Here is a 17,781-nt window from a genome sequence, read left to right on the forward strand (position 1 = left end):
TAAAGCATGACCAACCCTAAAGTGTTTGGGTTTTCTTTTGGATTACTTTGCTGTCATCACATTTTACCCAGTGTATTTGGCTGCTGTTCTGTTTTTTTTTTTTTTTTCCTTCGACTTGCACAATATTGTCAACACAATTGGTGTTATGTCTGGTCCGAGCCACAGTTACACATCGCAGATTGAAAAGTGTACACAATTCCACCTGCCACGAATTCCTTTATCCTCCCAACCCCAACTGAATGCTAAGTGGGACACGCTAGGACAGACGACAAAGTGAAACAGATACAAATGCTGTTAAAATCTTGCTGTATATTTCTGTCTTTCTTTGTGGGCTAGTTCTTGGTGGTGAAACATGAACTCTGGAACCGAAGACTCCTCTGGCAGGGGCCCAAGTTGGACCCCAGCGCACAAGCTCTGTCTGCTCAGCCAGCGGGTCTTTCTCTCCTGCCCTCTGGAGGCTGTCGGGGAACATGACACCCTCGGACTTGGGAAAGGCAGAGCCAGCCTCTTGGTGCGGTTGCTAGGAGACGGGTTCTCTGGCCCCCTCTGGTCCTGCCAGGCTCCTCAAAGGAGGAGGTAGGGAGCAGATAGAGACCGGGCAGGGAAGGGGGGAGGTACTGGTAGGGTTGGAGTCTTAGGGAGAAAGCTATTCTGGTTCTTTAGAGAACGGGATTCCTTCAAATAAAGCCCAGTGTTTACTGAATCCATCTCCAGGAAAAAGTGGTTCTGGAAGAGCAAATAAAATGAACCAGGATAATAAGACTAGAATGTGATGGATTCAAGTTTGACGTTTAAGTTGGGTTCAAGCTAAGGAGGGGAGTATTGGGAGCCAGGTGTCTGTGGCAGCATGTGAACTTATTATCCAAGTTTGGTAACATTTTTACCCTGGGGGACCTGCTGTCGAAATAGTGATAATTTGTATGTCTGATACTCAGTGAGTACCTCGTATGTGTGAGGCACTGTTAGGGGTTTTCCGTGCACTGCCCTCTTGCCACCTCACAGCCTTTGTGAGGTCAGTTACCCCGATGAGGCACAGAGGTTGTGCAGCTAATAAGAGGTGGGGCCAGTATGTGAACTCAGGCAGTCTGACTCCGGCCCCCTGCTATGAACAGCTGTGCCATGCTGCATTCCTGTTGCAGCTGCAAGAAAGGGTGTGGCACCTTCTAGAAACAGTGAGTTCCATATGAGTGGGGTATAAGTGGTGGGAGATGAGACTGAGCAAAGTCTTTTGTATGTACATAGCATATACTAAGTCCTGGGGATAGAAAAGAAATAACGGGGTTTCTGTCCCTGCCACCAAGAAACTTAAAGTCCTGTAAGACAATCAAGGTATAACATGAAACCAGTGATACACCGAATAAGAAAATATGCCCTGTACTTAAGGGTCAGAGGGAAGAGGACTAGAAGATGTTTCTTGGGGTATTCTTTTAAAAGTTAGCTCTTCGCTGCTAGCGCAGATTCGCCTTCTCTTGGGTTCCCAGCAGATGGGAAGCCTGGCCTTATAGTCAGCGGACTTGTCCATTCTGAGTTTGGAAGAGCTGTCTTCACCTATGATAGTTATCATTAAGGTCTCTAAACAGGTGAGTCCATTAGCCTATTGAACTAACTGGACCAGCTGCTTATTTTCCCATTAACATTAAAAGAAAAAAAAAGTTTCTAGATGTTCCTGCTATGGCTCGGTGGGTTAAGAATCAGACTGCAGCAGCTCGGGTTGCTGCGGAGGTGTGGATTCGATCCCCAGCCTAGCACAGTGTCTTGAAAGGATTCAGTCCCTGGCCTGGGAACCTCCATATGCCGTAGATGTGGCCATTAAAAAAAATAAATATGCCTCTAACCTTATTTGATGATCAGCTTGGAACCGGTTGGCTGGGGCAGGGGCAGTTAAGAGCCTGGTTATAATCCTTGGTGTGTGTGTGCCCACAGTCGTTTGATGGATACTTCCTGAGCACCTCCTGTGTGCCAGCCACTGTTCTGGCCATGGGAGTAGAGTGGTGAACAGGACAGAAGGGCAAGGAGGCTCCCCTCTCAGGGAACTGTCTTTGCCTGTGATTTTATCTGCTCATGTGCACTTCACAGTCGATAGGAAAGTGCCTTTGGTGTGAGTTTCAGGGTTTCACACTTGGGGGATGATGTGGTCATCAGCCCTCCTTTCTCTTTAGCCCCAGCCAGTCCTGTCTGAATAATGGGGGGCGGGTGAGGCGGTGATGTCAGCGTGCCTGTGGGGAGGCCTCCTGGGTGCGGAGAGGGCAGCGGGTGCGGCGCGCTCTCTAGTGTGGGCGATGGGGGCAGCGCGGGGCACACCTGTTTCCTAGTCACGCAGAACCATCCGCCGGGAGGAGCTCGCCCACCAGTCTGCATCCTAATCCTGTTGTTGATTGGAGAGAACCTCAGCGGTCACAAGGCACCTCATCTCCATGGCAACACCTCTAAATATTCCTCTGGTGACTTGTGCTCTACATTCTGTCTGGATCTGAGCCCTCCTGTGGCAGAATAGTCTAAAGATGTTAAAAGAAGGGGGGAAAGAGGCTCAACTAATAAATCTATTCTAAACGATGGAGTCGGTTGTTTGGATGCCCCGGGCGATTGCCAAACGTTCCTTTAAACCTGAAATGGGCCGCGGTGCGAGCTCCCGCCGCTGCTCACAGTGCTGCGCGTTTGAGCTGATGCAGCTTGATAATGATGGGCCGGGTCCGGTGCCAGTGTGACACGATCAACAGACATTTGGGGAAATGTGCAGAGTCTCCTGGCAGTTTTCCTTTAACTTTGAGGGTTGTAAAAACAGACTAGAATGTGTTACCATGAGCCGTTGCAGAGGAAGTTGACTTTGCGGTTTCGGGGGGGTGGGGGTTTGTTCTAGGAGCGTCTCGCCTTCCTCGGGAAGAGGTGACGTTACCTCTTGGTTCTCGCTTTTCCCCCTTAGGCTCGGCCGGAGCGTCGTCCGCCCGCTGTGCGCCGCCCTCACCGAACCGCCCTCTCCACACGCGAGCGAGCGAGCGAGCGAGCGAGGCCCACGAGCGACAGGTAAGGGTCCCTTCTGGTGGCGGTTGCTGGGGTCACGTGGCAGGAAGGCTTCCGTGTGCACAGAAGCTTCCAAACGGCTTTGCTTTCGCTGACCCGGCCAGCGCCCCCTGCCCCTGAGCGTCCGCCGTCTGGGCCGTGCCTTCTCGAGGGGCCCGTCTCCTTTGCGTGTCACTTGGGGGCCCGAGAAGCGCACTGCCGAGCACGGCAGGGCTCGCCGCGTGGCCCGGAGGGAGCAGGCCGGCCCGAGGGAGGCGAGGCGGCAGCTGCCGGGCGCCCGGGCCGCGCGAGCCCAGGCGGGATTTGATTGTCAGGCCGTTTTCCGACGAGGAGCCGGGCTGTGAGCGCAGCTGCGGGGCGGGGGCCGCGGCCCGGCCAGGCCTGCCCTCCGCATCCCCGACGGGCTTCCTCTGCCCGCTTGCTTTGGCCTCGGCGGCTGCTGGACGCTCTGCTGGTTCGGGTTGCTCGCTTCTCTCTCTTCAGAGATGGGGGACACTCAGCTTTGAAAGTAGCAGGAGAGACGCCCCAAGCCTGCTCCTCCAGGGCCGTGAGGGGCCACAGGCTCTCTGCCTTCTGGGCCCGAGTCTCCACGTGTTTGGGAGAGGTTGTGGCATTTGCCAGCCGCGGACCCCTCAGGATGTCCAGTCTCAGCCAGCAAAAGGTCGCCGTGTTCTTGCCTTCCCCTCGCCCTGCCCACTCCGTGCTCAGCGCCACATTGGGTTGATGTCCACTGGGTGGGCGAGTTGCCTTTGTTACATCTACTTGATGCAGGATTCCCCGGAGTTTAAAAAATATGTATAATCAAATATGTTAAACCCTAATTATAAATATGTTAACTATTAAAACCCTGAAGAGTGAAAGAGTAGGGACAGCTTTTTAGAAATGTGTAATCTGAATTTGATCAGTTTCATCAATTATGGCAGCAGTTGGCGTTCCTTCCCGGGGCCTGGGGCTTTAAACTGGCCCTGTGACAAAGGCCTCAGCAGTTTCTCACAGCTGCCAGCCTCTGTCATCTCTTCTACCTTCAGGGCTCAGCCCTGGCATTGCTGTCATCCACAGCCTTTAAAACTAAAAGGGGGAGTTCCCGTCGTGGCTCAGTGGTTGACAGATCCGACTAGGAACCATGAGGTTGCGGGTTCGATCCCTGGCCTTGCTCATCGGGTTGAGGACCCGGTGTTGCTGTGAGCTGTGGTGTAGGTCACAGACGCGGCTTGGATCTGGTGTTGCTGTGGCTGTGGTGTAGGCCGGTGGCTGCAGCTCTGATTAGACCCCTAGCCTGGGAACCTCCATGTGCTGCAGGTGCGACCCTAGGAAAGACCAAAAAAAAAAAACCTAAAAGGATTGTTTTCAAACTTTTTTTTTTTAATGATAAAAGGCCTATCTTTGAGTAGAACCTCAGGTCCAAGCCCAGCAGAGAACACAGCCCGGGACTGCGGTGGCTCAGGGGAGAAGCGGTGGCTGTCCTCCTCAGAGAGGCCCAGGCAGTTGGAAAGCAATGCTCTGTCTAAAGAGCAGAGGCTTTTGCTCCGAGCCCCTTCACAGCCTTTATTTTTACTTTTTCACAGAAGCACCGACTGGCTAGTTTAAGGATGTGTGCAGAGGGGTAAACACCACCTTCCCATCACCCGCGTTGGAAATTCTGCCGTGGAAACTTGGCCATCTCATGCATTGTTTGACCTTAGTAATTCCATAGCGGTCTGCAGCCCCGACGAACTCAGTGAGGAAACTTTGAGAGAAACACTGTGTATAACACTATTCTTCAAAGGGAACGTTTTCATTGAAGTCTTGTGAACACACCTTTGAAGTGGTTTTGTGGTATTGAGAAGACCCCACTGGCAGCTTTCATTTGACCAAAAAGTAACATCTTTGGGTTTTCTTGTAGGGCAGTGGGTTTCTCAGGTGCGGTAATGATAAAGCTCTGTTTCACTGGGACCGAAATCTCTAGGACTGAGGTCAAGCAGTTCCGCAGTCTCAGTGAAGTCGTGTCTTGTGGTCTTTCTTCCTTCCTTGTATTCGTTCATTCTTTCAGCCCTTCTGTGGACCAGGCCAGGAATGTAGGAGAGAGAAGCACAAAAAGAATGCTCTGTTTTGGTCTGATACTCTTCAGATGCCGGCCATCCCTGTGTTAGTTTCCTTTGTGCAGATGAGGAAATTGAAAGTTGCTTTTCCTTTTTTAATTAAATTGCTCGGTGCTGAGTAGACCAGTATGGGCTCATGGGTGCAAAGCAGAGTCTCTGTTTCCGGTCTGGTCCTTGAGCCGGTGAGCAGTGCCGCCTCCATATGTGCAGGTAAGAGAGGGTGCCGCAATTCCTGGGGGTGCTCCCAGCGTGGACACAGTGTATATTTCACACTCGAGTCTTTCAAAGGTTATCTGGAAAAATTGGACTCTTGAGGAAAAGGGGCTTTGCAGTTTCCACGTGAGGATATTTGGGGTTTTTAAAAATGATCATGTGTCTCGTTTTATGTTTACTGCAACATTTATCACAAGTCAGTTTTATAATTGAAGAACTTGAGATTGTTCCATTTGGGTATGAAAATTATTTGGAACTAAAGCTTGAACACAGCGTAATTCCTAATGCATACTTGAGCTGGGTTCTCTGTGTATTTGTTTCTGTAGTAGAGACAACATTGGTAATTAACGAAACATTGATTTCACATCTAGGAAGCATTTGTATCATTGACATATGGTCACTTTCATTATTGATTTGGCAGTTTTTAATATTCACAAAACAAAATGTTTAAAGGCAGTAGTCATAGTGATTGGATCTGTACCATTTGTATTGATGTGACCTCTTCTCGGTGCACCAGCAGTGGGCATGGAAGTCAGTGCAGATGGCTCACGCAGGCTGACAGAATTGGGAAATCGTCGGTCTAGAGCCAAGGTCTCAAGCTGGTTGGCCGGATCTGGCACACAGGGGTGTTCTTTTAAAATTTTAAGTCATTTTCCAGCATTTAAAAATTGAGAGATTTCACATTAAAAAAAAAATCCAGATTTTCAGCTTCTCTTGAAATATCAGAAGATCTGGCAGCATTGAGCCAGCATTCCTGTTGGGCAACGCTAGGCTGGAGCCAAATAGCTGCTGTATCTTTAGATAGAACATGAACTCCGAAACTTGCAAAGTGTCCACCACTCTGTTATCTCCTTGACACGAAGGACAAGGGTCAGGTGCCCTTATCTAAATGTCTTCCTCATCAGCTCTTGCTCACATCGAGTTTTCAACCCCAAGTCTAGGTGAAATTGCGACTGCAAAGTTAGACCCATCCTTCCCCCTCAAAATAGCAGCGTGTGCATTTTCAGGTGCACAGTGCTGGGTGGTGTTCATTTGAAGGGGGTGCCTTCCAAGCCTGGAGGATAAACATCCGAGGGGTGGGATGTTTCTGCTGGCGGCCTATTCAGAGCAGGAGCATCAGCAGAGTTGGGCGGGGTCCTGTGGTCTCCACAGTGCTTCTCAGCCTTAGACGTGCAGATTCTGATGCAGCGGGTCCAGGGGCAGGCCTGAGAGTCTGCAGTTCCAGCAAGCCCCCATGTATGCTGCTGCTCCCTTGCAGACCCTCCTCGGAGGGGGCTCGACCCTAAAGCCACCCTAAGAGAAAGCAGTTGTACCATGGTGGATCTAACTGTGTCTTCCTTTGGCCTGAGAAAGAGAAGGCGATCCTAACCAGGCTCCTTGGGGTTGAATCTTCATTAATAGACCTGGCTTCACTTCTCGTTGCAGCAGGGTCAATTTTTAAAAACCAATTCTTTTTAACAGCATAGCCTGTGTAAGAGACACATCCAACTTTTATTTTGAATCTTGTTTTAAGTGCTTCTAATAAAAAACAGTCTAGATATGTTAAAGGTCAAGAATCACAAAGTAGGATCAGAACTTTAAATTTTATAGGAAGATATGACTCTTAGAAACTTACAAAACCACAGAAAATAGGATAAAATTACCAAATCTCTGGAAATAGGATAACCTTGGAAACGAACATGATAAAAGAAGTCAGAAAGGAAGAGATCAACAGATTCAAACATATAAAAATTTGCTAAGTGAGTAGCTCCTAAGTATTCTCAACACACACACACACACACACACACACACACACACACACACACACAATGGAAACTGTGAGGGAGGTGATGGGTGTATTAACTTGATTGTGGTCATCATTTCACAGTGTGTACCTATGCCAAGCCGGCACTTTGTATACCTTAAATACATACAGTTTTGGTAATTATACTTCAGTAGTGCTGGGGGAAAAACAAAACAAAACAAAACACTGCAAAGGGAGACGCACCAGGAGCAGTTTGTGGTGAATGTGACAAGATAATTAGTCTCCATCATAGGCACAGCACTCGTATGCTGGCAAGACCCAGCACAGGTCTGGCATGTGGGAGGTGCCCCATAACCGTTGCTGAATGAATCCTCCAGCAGGTAGACAGGGAAGAGTCGCTCACGTTCTCTCACGGCGGGAACGAATGCCTGGGAAGGCGGTCGGCCCCACTGGGATGCAAAGATGACCATATTCAAACAGCAACAGGTTACTTTTTTCATCTCTTAAATCAACAAAAACAGAAAGGAAACCCAGTGCTAATACGGTAACCTTGGAACCAGTAAACACTTACTCATTGCTGGTAACATTGCAAATCGGTAAAAAGCCTTTTGGAATGTTATTTGGCAATATATGGCAGAAGCCACAGAGATGGGTACCCTTTGATCCAGTAATCCTATTTGGGGAAATGTGTTCTAAGAAAAGACAAAAAGCTCTGTGTTACGGGGATTCATCACAGCGTTATTTGTAAGGGCAAAAAAATTCGAATTTAAACATTCAGCATTAGAGAAATGGTTCACTTCCTCAGCAGTTTGGGTCAAGTAAGTTTGGTGCCTCTATGTCGTGGAATTCCCTGAGTCTGCTCACAATCACAGTGTTGAGGCTTGCAGAGCCGTGTGAAAGCATGTACGTAACACAGCCTCACCGAAACATGCAGGATGCAAAACTGTGTATGTGCTGTGATGCTGGCCCGGTCAAGTGGTTCGTACATACGGACCAGAACTGCCAAGCACCCGGGCAAATATCAATACCACTTTGAGGTTTTGTTATGTTGTCGTCCTACTGTGTGTGCCGTTCAGAGCTGGAGAGTCTGCAGCTTTTACCCTCTTAAATCACCTCTGCATCACAAGCAGCGGTGTTCCCGTGGACCACACAGCAGGTGCGTGGTGTGTCACGAGGAAGCATGGCGAGGCTCCCGCCCAGGGCCTGGATGTGGAGTCCACCGTCCCCCAGCCCCCCATTGTCTTTCTGTCCCACGTGACACAGTACGGGTGTCTCGCTGGCAGGTCTCAGGGCAGGCCATGGACCTCCCGGGTCGGGTCCGGGCCCGGCGAAGGCTGCGGCAGAGCCTGGCTGCGGTTCAGGACAGCTTCTGCTCTCCTTCACGTGAGCCCGCCTGTGTCCCCGTCTCCCCGCTCCCCACACACCCTGCTCCTTTAATTAGGTCAGTTACTTCACTTCTGTTTTTCTTTTTGACATGGTTTCCTCTGGCGGCAGCACCGCATATTTTCCCCATATGTCACCGCCTCTGCAGCTTCGTGTTGCAATCGCTTTTCAAGGGGAACAGAGAGCACGTTACTCGGGGTAGCTCTTGACTCTTGGCCTGCCCTTTGCCTGCATGAGCGTTCCTGTTTCCTTTGGGCCCAGTTCTGTTGGGTTTCATAGGCTTCATCGTCAGTTATATTTGGACTGAAAGATGCTTAAGCAAAAGTGACGGGCCGTCAGAGATCTGCCTGGCAAAGGTGCAGCACATTTGTTATGGTGGCTGCTGTGTTTATCTCCCCTGTCTCCATGGTGACTAAATCTGGGGCTGGGATTTAATGGACTTAATTTTGACCTCTTGTACGTCTCCTAACTTTCCCAGCCTCTGATAGAGAAGGAATTCATTTTCACTGTAGGAGAGAAACTGCCTCGCTCAGACAAAGGGTCCTAATTGGACTCTTGAAAAGTGGTATCTCTAGAGTCTTCTGTTCCCTCCTGGCTTCCATCAGTTCACGTGGCACTTGTACAGAAAGCTGAGGCGTCCTCAAGATAAACATGCGCTCGAGCACGTACAGACACGTGCCACGTTACCAGTGGCCTCAGGAAATAGTTTTCAGTGAAAACGTATCATTTTTTTTTTCTTTTTAAAAAATTTTTTTTTTGTAGTTGATTTACTGTGTTCTGTCAATTTCTGCTATACGATAAAGTGACCCAGTCATACATATATACATTCTTGTTCTCACATTATCCTCCATCATGCTCCATCACAAGTGACTAGATGTAGTTCCCTGTGCTCTACAGCAGGACCACATTGCCTATCGCAAGGGTCATTTGTTAATGACAATGAATTGTCTGTGAGAACTTTTCATAAGAGAATCCTTTCTAAGACTATTAAATCAGTGGGAACATTGATTGGGTATTATAACTTTTAATTTATTTATTTATTTGCTTTTAGGGCCACACCTGTGGCATATAGAAGTTCCTAGGCTGGGAGTTGCATCGGAGCTATAGCTGCTGGCCTATACCACAGCAACACAGGATCCAGACCTACACTACAGCTGGATCCTTAACCCACTGATCGAGGCCAGGGATTGAACCTGCGTCCTCATGGATATTAGTCGGGTGTGTTACTGCTGAGCCACAACAGGAAACTCCATAATTTTTTATTTTTAAAAGGTATCTCCTGTATTTTTTTTTTTTTTGGTCTTTTTGCCATTTCTTGGGCCACTCCTGCAGCATATGGAGGTTCCCAGGCTAGGGGTCTGATCGGAGCTGTAGCCTCCAGCCTACGCCAGAGCCATAGCAACGCGGGATCCGACGGCGTCTGTAACCTACACCCCAGCTCACGGCAACGCCGGATCTTCAACCCACTGAGCAAGGAAGGCCAGGGATCGAACCCGCACCCTCATGGTTCCTAGTCGGATTCGTTAACCACTGTGCCGTGACGGGAACTCTGATATCTCCTGTATCTATTACAGGATTCTAAGTTTTGCACGCATAGAAATGTTTACCCTGCATTTCAGAGTTCAAGTGTCTTATTAAACTGTGCTGTAGGAGTCCACGGTCAAGGTTAGGTTTGATTAGGATTACCAGGGAGGATGTCAGATTTGGACATTGAAATTCAAATCTGGTGTTCTGTCCATGCCCACTTGATGTGAAATGAAGCCATGGATATCTAACCTCTATGGTAGCTAGAGTCAAATCATCTTGAACTTCAGCTGGTTCAAATAATCCTTTGAAACTTTTTTGGGGGGAGGGGCTGTACCTGCGGCATATGGAGGTTCCCAGGCTAGGGGTCGAATCAGAGCTGCAGCTGCCGGCCTACGCCACAGCCATAGCCCTGCCAGATCCATGTTGCATCTGCAGCCTATGCCACAGCTCATGGCGATGCCAGATCCTTAATCCACTGAGTGGGCCAAGGATTGAACCCGCATCCTCATGGATACTAGTCAGGTTCTTAGCCCACTGAGCCTCAGCAGGAACTTAACAAGATTCTCCAGTTTCAGGAAATGTAATAATATATCCAAAATCAAGTCAGAGAGCTTTACCTTATTTAAGACTAGTATATTCTCTGTCCAATTATTCATGGATAATTTATCTATTTGCAAGTTCTTTCGTCTTCTCTAGGAACAAACTCACATATGTGAATTTTCTTTAAAACCCAAACAGAGGAGGTAGTAAATGATTAATGAGGATTGTACAGAGATTGACACAAGAGCAGAAACTTACATACCCTTATATCCTTATTCCTCAATAAAATATTAGAGTTTAGATCTTTTATCAAGTTCAAGTCCAATAGGAACTTGTGACTACTTAATGTTTTTATTCAGAGTTTTTAGCATTGCAAAACTCAGTGGATATGGAAGTTGTTTTAAGATCTTCTCCATCAACTCTTCTATTAATAGTACAAAGACTTGAGAAGCCAACAGCAGATGCTCACTTGTGAAAGAGATCTATACTCACAAGACGCGGGTCGGATACGCATTAAGTTCCAGGGTTGAAACCTTGCTCATGTGTCTTTTTAACTGTGAACTTAGGAAATTTATGAGATTAAGGGCCTAGGTAAATCATACGGATTTTAGTGTGGTCAGTGCAGTGAACATAGCTGATGTCAGAGCTTTTACAGGAATCAAAACGCTAAGGCCCGAAGCTCTGCATGCTTGAGAAAGAGCAGCACACGCTTTTATCCTCAGCGTAGCCATTGTCATCGTATCAGTCTTGGATGTGGAGAGCCCAGTGTGGAGAACTGTGCTCACAGGAGTTACAATTTATTTGCTCATGTCTTTCATGTTAACGTTTCAGGTTCGTTTAAGTTGCTCTAGGGAGCAAATCCATTTGAATTAAAAAAGGATGAAGTGCATACAAATGTATTGAGAATGGGAGCCTTGTTTCTCCCATCCTCTCGGCCAGGTAAGCGCCACCCTGTGTGTGTAGCATCTCTCCCTGGAGGCCGGTCAGGTGTTGGAGGAGCAGCTCTGATAATTTACCTCAGATATTCCAGGTGTTTCTTTCCCAGAACCAGTGGAGTTTTGAGGGGTGTGTGTGTGTGGATTCTAGCGAGGGGTTTGTATACATAGTTGCCAGTGCACCTGGTGAGGGGGTTCATGATCCTTAGTGTCTTTTGGGCACTGCCGTGGTTCAGATGCTCACTGATTGGAGAGTGCGTTCTGCCCTTGGCATCGGGCACGCGGGACGGGTTTGAACCGGAAGCAGTGCCGTGTGTTGCATTATTTTTACAGCTCTGTCCTTTATCTTCCCAGCTCTGTCCTCTGCACTGTCAGTCCTCCTGCGTTTTACACAGGGGCTCTGACCTCTTTATCACGAGGACAGTCTGAGGCACAAACTGAGTCAAGGATTTGACTGGGGTCTCTGTCCTCAGTTGAACTTGGCTCCCCCAGGAAGCTCCTTGGGAGCAAGAATTACCAATGTTTCCCCTGGTGTCCTCCATGTCATTGATTATTTATGCCAGAGGCTTAGCAGGCATTTACTAGAGATACAGTGAATTGAATGAAAGGCATTTGATAAATGACAAACCATAGCATGACTGTGGTGTGACATAGGATAATATGAGGATCGTGGACTCCCTGGTCCTCTAACATCAGTGTTGGTGACATCACTGCAGCATGTTCTCAAATAGAACAGTCCCTCCGACCTGAGCCCTTCGAGCATGGCGTGATAGCTTTCCAGCATTTTACTGTGAAGTTTTTCAGACAGACAGAAAAGTTGAAGTTATAACAGGGAACCCTCACTGCCCACCGCCCAGATTCTGAAATGAAGCATCTCGTTCAGTTTGCTTCGTCGCCTGGCCCTCTGTCCCTGAGCCCCTCTTCATTTCTTGGCTGCATTTCAGAGTAACCTGCAGCCGTCCATACACTTCCCCCCGAAACACTTCAGCATACGTATCATTATGCGACTTCGAACTTGACATTCATCGGCCTGCTGTCTGATTTGCTAAGATTCTGACATCCTATTTGGTGGTAGCTAAGAAAAGATGGCAAAGTGAATTCGAAGTAAGCTCTGTGTTTGGATTCGGGGGAGTTTTCATTCGTTTCTAACCACCAGCAAGTGTGCAAACACTTTGTATCAGTGCCCTTTTCTCCCAGGCTGCAGGGTCGCTTTATTTGTGGTACTGAAACTCGGAAGGCCGGCCTGGGCAATAGAGGGGAGGGTCTCGATTATGTGAGGAACACTGGAGAATTGGGGCTGAGGCTAGTGGGGCAGAAGGTTCGAGTTAGATGCTATAAAAGACGGGGAAAGCGATTCAGACTAGGAAGTTAGCAGCTCCGTACCACTTACTTCTGCAGAGTCTAGAGAGGGTTTAAAGGCTGTGTACATGGCCCTTCTATTATAAGGGCCATAGATTTAATAAACACTCGCAGTACAAATAGAGGGTCCGTCTCACCTTTTTTGGTTTTCACATTGTATTCCATGGAGCCGTAGAACTTAGAGAAATTTTCAGAGATTTTTCACCAAGATCTGAATTAGGTTTTTTAAAAGTGCATTGAACCATTTTTAAAACAGTGATAAAAAAAAAAAAAACACCAGGCATGCTCAGCTGTGTCTTACAGTGAATGTTAACGTACCGGAGGACGCTTGCTGAATGACATTAAAATAGGCAAAGGTTATTAATGTCAACTTAAAATAAAATTTTGAATAACACTTAGCTGTCATCCATCAAAGCCAGGATAATATTTCTGTTGTGGGAATCAAGACAAAAGGTCTTCAGTGAGACCATTACACTAAAGCCATGGGGTTAAGGCTTTGGCCTGTGAAAGCTGAAGTTACGTTTGGGTTTCCAGTTACCATGAGCGCTTATCCATCTGTTATATTTAGATTTTTTTTTCCAGTACCTTTAGGAATCTCAAACAGATGAGTATATGCTTTCAACTTGAAACAACCATAAAAGGGGAAAGGAAGTTGAGAGGTCGGAGGCTGGCTCCAGTGACATCCCTCAGAGGGGGCTGTGTGCACGGATTAGCGAACCTTTCGAAAGGTCCTTCTCTTGGCTCATAGCTCAGACTGCTCAACACACGTCTGAAAATGCATGGGTGCAGCAGTGCAGTTCGTACTGCGATTTTCAAGGCTTCTTCAATTATGCCTAAAACGACCTGCAGGGGCTCTGGCAGATTTTGTTTCTCTGGAAGGCCATGGTTCTCACTTTGGTCCTGGGTTGCACTACCTTCTGTGCCTGCAGTCTAAGCCAGTACCTGCTCGTTTATAGCTGCAGCTGGTTTTATACAGTGTTGGCTTATCTGTATTTTATTTTCTCCTAACATTTTCTACTGAAGATTTTCAAAGTTGGAGTGATTTTGCGGGGAACACCTGTATGCCCGGGAGTCTGCCAGTGACATTTTACGCCATGTGCTTCATCACACATCTAGCCGTCCCTCCATCGATCCATCAATCCAGATGATCTGGGGGTGCATTTCAAAGTGAATGTGGTAGATTGTACCAGTTAAATTCAGATATTTAACTGATTTCATGTGTTTTACACACTTCATGTCTGGCTTTTTGAACATTACACAAATGTGCTTAAATGGGCGTAGAGTCCTGGGAAAGAAGATGTAAAATAAATGCCCCCATTTTACTGGGAAAACAAAATTAGGAGCCTTATTTTGAAAGGAACAGATTTGCTGGAATTCTGGCTTGGAGTTGGAAAAGAATACTGGCTTATTTTTAAATCCAAACTTTTTTTGTGACTCAGATGTTGCTGACTCTTGATAGAGAAGGAGGAGCTACTTGTAAATTTTGTTTTCATCTTTGAGACAGGAGCCAGATAACTCCCATTCTGATAGAGAGGCAGGGTCGTCTTTAGAAGTGTTACAAAATGTGTCAGGAGTTGGCCACTCCGTCCAACTATTCCATCTGGAAAACAGAGGGGCAGTTCACTGAGGACCAAATTGGTCTGTGCTGGATCTGGTCCCAAACCCTGGTGTCAAGGTGTTAGGTGCAAATTATTAAAAAGACTTGTTGCAGTTGCAGCAGTGAGGCCCGTGGACATGGAAGATTGGAGCGTGGGGCTTTTGCCCCTGCTAATGGGGAAAGCGCTCCCTCCGTCCTCACAAAACTGCATCTTTGTTCCCTTTCTTCTCAATCCCCCGATTCTCAATCTCGTCCAAACACTCTCCCTTGACCCAGGGGGTTGGCTGGGTGTAGTTCGTTCTGGAAGTCTTCACTCGCACTCTTGAGTTAGCCGGCGGGGGCTCCTTTAAAAGCATTTCCAAGCCGTTTCCCCACTCCCTATAGGGCCAATCCTGTCGTTGCCCCTGCAGTTCCAGCTGCTGATGCTTGGGCAGAAGTGGATACCGCTGTGCCGCCAGGCTCGGCACCTTCCAGGAAAACTTCATGTTTAAGAACAGAGTTAGGCTAGAAAATCTTCGGGGCAGGGATTAGGTGGAGATGGAGCTGGGCCGTTGGATACATTTTAAATGTGTCAGTAGAACATGAATTGTAAAAGCTATATATAGGGGGTTGTAAAAATTGAAGCAATGCCCTCAGACGGACACGCTGCTCTGTAAAACCCATAAAAAGTCCCTGGCACTGTCGGAGGGTAACGGCCCCGGGTCTTGGTGGAGACTCTTAGGTGGCAGAGGTTTTGATTCCTCTGCTACTGACCTGCTCTTTGATCTCCGAATGTGTCTGGCTTGTTCTGTGATGGTCTCAGAAGTACTGACGGTAAAGCCGACTCCTATATATAGTAGAAGAGGGAAGTTTAAAACCGTTTCTGGTTTCTGTGCTAGCTCAGGTTTTCGAATTAGTCACATTTATTTAGTTAGTTAGTTATTTTGTCTTTTGCCTTTTCTAGGGCTGCTCCGGCGACATATGGAGGTTCCCAGGCTAGGGGTCCAATCGGAGCCGAAGCCACCGGCCTACACCAGAGCCACAGCAACGCGGGATCCGAGCTGCGTCTGCGACCTACACCACAGCTCACGGCAATGCCGGATCCTTAACCCACGGAGCAAGGGCAGGGATCGAACCCGCAACCTTATGGTTCCTAGTCGGTTTCGTTAACCACTGAGCCACGACGGGAACTCTGGAATTAGTCACATTTAGATAGTAACATTAATCTCACTTGATTTTATTTGAAAACAGTTGTTCCGTATATGAATACTTGATGTTCTGTGGTTCCTATGTACAGTACCACCCTTAAGTAAATGCTCTTTCACCACATCAATTTAGAAGGTTCATCTTCTGACTACAAAGCAGATGTTTAAAACACAGAGATATTGATTAGACTGTGTACCTATTGCAAGCAGGAAGGTGGAAACTTTTCTAGATTTATGATGAGGACAGGTGACAGTATGAGCTTCTATTCTTAGTTTGACCTTGCCCCCCTCTCTTAAGGCGCAAGACACTTAATCTCTCTAACATCTCTGTTTATCCATCTATGCCACCTGTAGTCTTCTTTCATGAAAACAGTACCTGATTCATATTTGATAGCATTTGAGGACTTAACATAGAAGTTGGCATCGAGGTTCAAATTACTATGTAGAAATTATTTGTATGTTAAATGATAATCTTGACAAATTACTAATTACTACATTTAGAAAGTTACAACTCTGGAGGGAATTGCTATTTGATATTGTTGTCCTCTGTGTTCTGAGTTACCATCATAACAGTAGGAAAATAAACCCTGTCTTGGCTGTGTTACAAAGGGATTAACTCACTTCTTCAAGTTGTTACTAAATCTCCAGGCCTTTAGACAACAAATAAAATTTTATTTAATTTTTCTGGGGGAAAAAAAAGGTTTCTAAGCTTCACTTAATTTTTTCTGTTGTTGAGAGCTTTCCAAGTTAATTCTCTTGGTAAAGAATGGACGATAAACCATGTCAGGTACTCAAAGCAACTAAAATTACCCTCTACGAATAGGCAGAGGAGTATGCTTTTGATTTTTAGATCAAAGCAAAGAGTCCAGATTGTGTGGAGCTTGCTTAGTATACATTTGTTCCCAGCTCCTTGTGCCTTTGCAAAGAAATCAGATGTTAACTAAATATCAAGAGGATTACACAGCTAGACCTTAAGTAAAAGTAAAATACCCAGATGACTAGTCTCTAAATTCTGTATCCTTGGCAGTTTGCGCTGACATGAAAGAGAATCCCTGTCATCTAGGCTGCCACTCTTTTCACAGTGACCTGCTCCTGGGTTTTATGGTGAATGGTATATAATTGTTTTGTAAGTCATGTGAAAAATGAAATCTACTTGAAAAACTAGAAGGCACTACTTACGTACAAAGCCTGATTTATAAATTTTTTTCTTTTACAGATATTTTATTTTGACATTACTTTTCAGTTCATCTAGTGCTGGGATGCACATGATTTAATTTGGCTTCAAAAACAAGTCTATAGGGAAAGCTGGACAGGTACTCATGTCCCCATTTTATGGGTGAGGAAGGACAATTAACTTGGCTCATGAGCAGGTCGACAGAGTCAGGAGTCCCTCTGGGAGCTTTGATTCTTTGCCGGTTGCTCATTCCTTAAGTTACAAAACAGTGAAGCCAAGCGAATGTTAACTGCTCTTTTCATTAAATGCAGGGTTAAAATGAATTTAACTTTCGTACTGTCGTCTCCATTTATTTTAACAAAGTGAACTTGTGATTGGTTTTACACTTTGAGCATCAAATGTCCTGTTTCATAGCCCCCGAATCCATCTCGTCTCTGTACACTTCCTTGTCTGATGTGGTCATTTGTGTAGCGTTTATTTAGGACATTAAATGAGTTGATGATTTGAAGCGAGGTAAAATGAATTCGTTTTGGTGATTGCTTATACCTGTGGCCCTCCACACTGAGTTGCCACAATAGCCTGACTGGGGATCCCGGTTTTACCGTCTAACAGAGATGGCTGGCAGATCGACTTTTTAATGATTTGCATCTATTATGCTGATTTATAAACATTAACCCCTTTTCCTGAAACCCAAAGCGTTAACTTTTTAAATGTTCACTTTGAGATTGGAGAAGGGGCCGAATGAAATTTCTTCTTGTTTGTCCAGAGAAACAGGGAGGTACAATCTAAGTTGGTAAGTCAGTGACAAGTAGAGCACGAGTCACCTGGCCTCAGTTAGTTATGCGACCTTTAAAAATCAAGTGCCTGTCTCAGAAGATTGACTTTTGAGACTACAGACATGAAGTTCCCCTTGTGCTTTAGAGAAGGAACACTTGCCGGCTTCATTTAAAGCCCTGATACAGACAGGTTTCTGTCTGTTGTGCGCGGGGTGGCACTTGCCCAGCACACAGTCTTAAGGTCAGTTGTGTG

At 46.6% G+C, this 17,781-nt stretch overlaps 1 protein-coding gene across 7 annotated transcripts in view; it reads left to right on the plus strand.

Moving 5' to 3' along the window:
* The window catches only part of FHL1 (four and a half LIM domains 1), a 57,912-nt gene that overhangs the window by 17,963 nt on the left and 22,168 nt on the right, over positions 1-17,781 (plus strand). For 6 of the 7 annotated variants that reach the window (XM_005657915.2, XM_021079524.1, XM_021079520.1 and 3 more), the window contains exon 2: positions 2,921-3,021. The gene's annotated coding sequence lies outside the window, so the exon portion shown is untranslated. Of the gene's footprint in view, positions 1-1,092; positions 1,173-2,920; positions 3,022-17,781 lie in introns of those variants that run through there. The other variant, XM_005657914.2, reaches the window with a different exon arrangement.

Source organism: Sus scrofa, chromosome X (assembly GCF_000003025.6).
Source record: "Sus scrofa isolate TJ Tabasco breed Duroc chromosome X, Sscrofa11.1, whole genome shotgun sequence".
Classification (NCBI taxonomy): domain Eukaryota; kingdom Metazoa; phylum Chordata; class Mammalia; order Artiodactyla; family Suidae; genus Sus; species Sus scrofa.